The 6,409-nt window shown below is 38.5% G+C and overlaps 1 long non-coding RNA gene across 1 annotated transcript in view; it reads right to left on the reverse strand.

Moving 5' to 3' along the window:
* LOC110304318 overlaps positions 1 to 6,409 on the reverse strand; it is a 362,919-nt gene that overhangs the window by 325,511 nt on the left and 30,999 nt on the right. The window lies entirely within an intron of this gene.

Below are 6,409 nucleotides of genomic sequence, written 5' to 3' on the forward strand. Positions count from 1 at the left end.
AGATTGGAGCAGAAGCTGTGTTCCACTCACCAGCAGTCTCAAAATCCTGTGGCGGGGGTCGTGGGGAGCTGGCGAGTGTCAGCTGACCCTGCGCTCTAGCTACCCAGGTGCTGTTCCGGCCGGATGAGGCCTGTGGCCCTACTCAGGCCGGTTTCTGCTTCCCTAACTAAAGCAGTCTCAGGTCCTGCGCGCAATTGCATTGGAGCAGAAGCTGTGCTCCACTCACCAGAAGTCTTAAGATCCTGTGGNGGGTGTTGTGGGTAGCTGGCGAGTGTGTAGTATTGATACTTTAAAGAGCCAGTGATGACACTATCTTTTGCAGTTCACTTTTATAATTACAAGGGTGTTGGTTGACCAGTTTCCCATCTATCTGTATATATTATCATCATTTCATGTAATGGTTAATCTTCATGTGAGGTCTTCTTGTCCATGTGGTAAAGATTGAGCATTTGGGGAAGGCAATAAAGAAGTGTTTCTAATGATGGCAACCCTTTAAGTTAAAATTTGAATTTTGAGATCAAGCATAACTTTATTGCATCCCATCTGTGACTGCCTTCACTCATATCTTTGCAACAACCAATATTTAGATCAGAGAATAAATTCTGATAGCTAGAAAATGAGTTTATGGCCCCTATGTAGTTCTCCTGTTTCAGTTTGCAAGACAATAATTCATATTATTTCCTTGTACATGCTCTTGTGCCGAGGATGTAAAAGACCTCTCTGGTTTGAAGAGGGAAGTTCTGCCAAGGACAAGTTGATCCAAAGAAGCTCTAAGACTTGTTACCTAAATAGAATGTTTGAGATACTTTTTTGCCTGAGTAATGAAATGCACTTGAACTCTCCAGAATGAACTTTAGCACTGATTAAGACCTACTAATGAGCAAGCTTGGAGGAACTTTGATGAGCACAAATTGCCACCCCCAACCCTACTGCAAAACTGATTGTTCCAGGACTTAGCAGAGGCCTGGCAAAGTACAAATACAAAACAAAACAAAACAAAACAAACAAATGAACAAACAACATTATTGAGTCAAACATGACCATTTCACACACTCCTGACTGGCTTCAGAGGCAAAACAGAGAGCAAGAAATGCTGTAAATGGTTGCTAGATTTACCAAGTGGACTTCCATGAAACTTTGTTTGGTTTGTGTTTTTCATCTATCCAGAGCTCTATATGAGTTTCTCTGTAATTCATCAACTGGGTGGCTCCTAACATTTGGCACATATTTAAATCATTCATTAAAATTTACAACAAACCATTGGTAAGGTGATACCAACTCAAAGGTAAAAGAAATAGTAACTCAAATGGTTATTTTCCCCAAACAGAAACTCTGAGTAGAATAAAAAATTAAAACCTGATCATGGATCTTATTCTTTTTAGTTTCTTCTCACTATCAATATATTTATAAATGAAAATGCCCCTCCCTGCACCCCACCTCCCAACCCTCCACCGCCTACCCTCTCTATTTGAGTACTTAGTCATCAAGGAATGACACTATTTGAGAAGAATTAGAAGGATTGGAGGTATAGCCTTGTTGGGGTTAACTTTGAGGTTTCAAAAGTTCAAGGCTCTCTCTCTCTCTCTCTCTCTCTCTCTCTCTCTCTCTCTCTCTCTCTCACTGTAACTGATAATGAAACTCTATGCCTCTGAAACTGTAAACAAGCTCTGACTTAATGCTTTCTTTTCTAAGAGTTGCCTTGATCACAGTGTCTCTTCACAACAGTAGAACAGTGGCTAAGGTAAATATTGTCCTTGTTGGATTTTGTTGTCACCTTGGTAGGACATAGTATTAACTACAAAGAGGAAACCTCAGTTGAAGCATTACCTAGATCATATTGCCTGAGGCCATGTCTATGAGAAACTGTCTTGAATAGTGATTGATAAGTGAGGGCCCAGCCTACTTTGGGTGGCACAGTCCTTAGGCAAATGGATTTGGGTTATATTAGAATGCTAGTTAATCATGAGCCAGAGAGTAATCAATCCAGTAAGCAGGATTCCTCCAGGGTTCCAGATCCAGGTTCCTAGTTTCCTGACTCAAGTTCCCTTGATGGATCATCACCTGGAATTGTAAACTGAAATAAACCCTTTGCTACTCGTATTACTTTGATTGTGATGTTCACCATAGCAACAAAAAGCAAAGCAAGATAAACATCAACAGTTGATCACTCTAAGATCAAGGATTCAAGGTTTCAAAAAGTAATCACTTTCTCTGTGTCAAGATGTACCTACCTGACATTAAGCAGAATCTTAAAGCGATGAGATAATTCCTTCAAGGTCTCCTTTGCAGACATTTCCTCTACCACTGTCATGTGTTGTTTTTTTTCTTATTACATTCAATAATACTGAGGTATTTTCAATTACAGTGTTGTTACTCTTCCCTTTAAAAGTTTCTCAAATTTTAGTGTTTAAAATAATCATTTAAGGAGTTTGTTAAAAATGTACATTTTCCAAGCTCCTTTCCTGGAGATTCTGAATGGGAGGAAGTAGGTCACCAGCCAAGAATCTGTTTTGAAAACAAGAAGGTAGACATGCATTGGATCACCTCTGAGCAACTCTGCTCTAGATAAGTGGTCCATGTATAGGAAAGCAGGTATACAGAATACAGTTACTTCAAGTTATTTTTTTATTTTTTTAACATCTGCCAGGCCCTATGATTCAGCTTTTTGGAGATGATTTCAACACATGATACCTTTCCAGAGATGCTGTGATCAAACTTTAGTCATAGACATGATCCCTCCTCAGTGCTTGTTATAAGTTTGATCATTTTTCCAGTTTCTCTTGTAAGAAAACATAAATGATGGAAATAACAAATTTTTGCAGCTCTATGTTATTCTCAGCTTAGTCATACCCAGAACTATAAGTTCTCACTTCGATGAATGGAATCTTCAGAACTTTCAAGTCTGTTTCCTGTCATTTTCACCTCCTGCCCTTTGATGCCAACTTTAAATATGTTGGCAGCTAATAACCAGAGAGGGATCTGCCTGTGTAGCCTATCACAAAAGAACTGGTGGCATTGTAATTTGATTTCATCATTGCCAAGATCTGTTGGTATTAGGGAAGGAGGCTGTAAAGAACTCCCAAAATGTCCTAACCTTTGAGAAATTAAGCAGAGGAGGGTAAAGTGGGGGAAAGGAGATAATGCCATGTTTTTTTTTAGGATAAGACCAAGACACTATTTCACAAGGAAGATATGTGCTGAGTCTTCATGGCAACTATAAACATGTCATTCAACTGAGTCTCTATGGTAACTACTGATGTGTCACTCAGCTTTTAGTATAGACTAAAGAAAGAGCAGCACCCTCTGTTTCTTTGTCTTTTGAAGACCTGTAATTGTCTTGTGTACATGGATGCTAAGTCCAGTTTGGAAAATTAAAGTCATTGAACTGTTCTTGAATCCCTACAAAAATACCAAAATGTTCATAAGAAATGTTGAAGAAGACAGGAAATAAATTAGATTTAGAAGATAGAGGTTTTAGTTTGGGAACCAGAAGCCAACTTCCTAGACTGTCAAGGATTTAAACTGACATTCTGTTCAACAAAGGTTGTTAAGAATATTGGCTATGAGTCAGACTCCTAAGAACTTAATATCTCCTCTGCTACCTCTGACTGATAAACTTGAGTAAATTGTTGCCTCTAAGCCCCATGTCCTTATTTGAAAATGGAAATAACAACAATACATATTGTACTAAAGAAGTAAATGACACGAAGTGAGGGAACAAAGACTCCATAAACATAATGGTTGAACAAACAAATGTTTCCCCAATGACAAGGACATTAAACAGCTGTAGCTATAGACACATGACTCACATTTGAGTGTATGAAGCTTCTCCCAACCACTGCTTCCGCTTCAGCCTGACAAAAGTAATCATGATTGTTGGTTCAATGTCATCATTTCCTTAAAAGGAGGCTGTGTCTCTCTACGAATTAAGGAGATGAGGCAAGGAACCAGGGGAAATGAATCAGTGGAGAGAAGTTAACAATGAAGTTTCTGCAGAAATTAGAGAGTTAGTGCATTACTGTTAGGTACATTAGAAAAGTAAGATTGTGGATCAGCATATATTTTGCTTTTTCTGTATAGTTTCCATGAAATGTAAGTGAAAGATTTCAAGTATTTTAAAACTATATTTGGTATCTAGACCAATTGCTCTCAGCCGTAATACAGTTCTTGAACTATAGCTCTGCAGAATTAGTAGTAGGAGTTTTGCAACTTGTGATAGAAAAACTTAAATCCAGAGAAACGGCTAAATCTACTGAGCAAGCCTTTTATGTGTGCTAAATCCCACCTTTGGATGAAACACAAAGAATAGAGATATATCTTTCTACCTTCTGAAGTCACAAGATATTTCCCAGTGTATCAAAGACCCAGGGCCAGAGGCTATAGCAAGGTTATACGAAGGAATAGGAAGGCTATTTCTTCTTTTTGGCCTGTGGCAATCTGCTCCAAACTGGAGTCAATCCCTTCACAAGTACCACTGTGTCAAACTACAACCAGACTTTGTTGGTTAACAACTTCTGACCAACATTTCTGGTCACTATAGGGTGGCTAAAACTGACATACAAAAAATGGACAAGAGACTTAATATTCTTATACTAAGAAATTTATCAACAGGGATCTTAGTGAGATCCAGGGCAAGGATGGCGACATTGCTAAAGATGCTTAGTAGCACAAAATCAAACTACTATTTGTCTCCCCCTACTGTTAGACAGCATGCCTTCCCTAAAATTTACTAGTGGTAGATGCTGAAACCATAGGTTTCAAAATGTACCATCTCATGAAAAGATGAGTTAATGTATGACATCTAGGAAAGTACTGCCTAATATTTTGTGGAAATGTCAGGTTGACAGAATGACAACTTTACCAAATAGCTAAGTGCTCAAAGTCACTAGAGAAAAGGTGTGTTATAGAACCAATATCAAACCAAATTGGAAATCTACAGATGGGAGAGGAAGTCTAGTCATAGTGGAGGTGTCTCCTAGCTTTTACTAGGAACATGATAGGCTTACTAGCCTAGTTTTTACTCTGTCAATACATTTTATTTGCAAAAGGATAAACTGAAATTTAAAGTAGGACTACTTTAAATCAACACTTTAAATTATTGAGAATAAGTAAAAACTTAAATGCCAAAAAGATAGAAAATTAAAATTAGAGACAGTAAAAATTAGGGGGTCGAAGACAAGTACTGGACTGTCAAGGTTTGGGATTAAAAAAATAAAATTAGAAGCCTAATTAGAAGAAACTAGAAGGTTATAAATAGTTTTTAAAAAGAAGACATGATAAGCATTAAGAACATCATAAAAGGATTAAGCAATAAAAGTGTGATGTTTCAAATTCATTGACTGAAGAAGTTACAAAGAACATGTGAAACTATATAAAACGGGGCAAAGATGGCAACAAGGCAAAGCAGAATCGGTCTGGATTACATATTCAAGACATGCAGGGGCAGAGGTACCCTTAAAGCTGTTGGCTCTGTGGCTTCAGTTCTCCTTCATGGATGGATGGGTTTCTTTTGGGAAACTAAAGAATAGAACCATCATCCCTGGAAACAGCTGAATGGAAGTAAATATTACAAAACCATATGTCTTAGCCAAAAGAGTGATGATATTCCTCTGGTTTGAGCTATATATGTCCATGGAATTTGAAGGGACCCACAAAAGACAGACCATGAATGTTTCCTCTTATGTATGAGAGAGAGTTTTCTAAACACAACGTTGAAGATGGGATGTTCTGGGAAAGAGGAGCAGATCATGCAAATACTTGTGGGCATTAAAGGAGTGGGATAGTGGAACTAATTCTCCACACTGAGGAGCACAGAGCATAGAAAGACTGGAGAAATAAACAAGAGCTGGATCACAGATGGTTATAGATTTAAATTTCCACAAAGATGAGGGTGCTATGATCTTCCAGGCCAAACACATAAGTGAGAGAGAGAAGACAGACACCTGTGAGGTCTAATAAAGAGAATCATTGGGAGTTTTCAGTCTTTGAGAATTATTTGGAATAATGGGACGGAGAAGAGCTGAGGATTGCCTCTGTCTATCACTATTAAAGGGACCTTTGTGTGAAATATGGATTCTTTCCCCTTTCTGTGTGGATCCTCAATCTCTCTAGCACCATTTATTCAATGCTTTCATTTCTTTCCATATCCCAGATGTGCTCATGTATGTGTGGTTTTGGTTACAGACTCTGCAGATCTATCATAAAGTTCGGAGGCTGAGATGGAAGGAAGGACCATCCAGAGACTGTACCACCTGGGGATCCATCCCATAAACAACCACCAAACCCAGACACTATTGCATATGCCAGAAAGATTTTGCTGACAGGACCCTGATATAGCTGTCTCTTGTGAGGCTATGCCAGTGGCTGACAAATACAGAAGTGGATGCTCACAGTCATCTATTGGACGGAA

The sequence above is a fragment of the Mus caroli genome, chromosome 1, assembly GCF_900094665.2.
Source record: "Mus caroli chromosome 1, CAROLI_EIJ_v1.1, whole genome shotgun sequence".
Classification (NCBI taxonomy): Eukaryota; Metazoa; Chordata; class Mammalia; order Rodentia; family Muridae; genus Mus; species Mus caroli.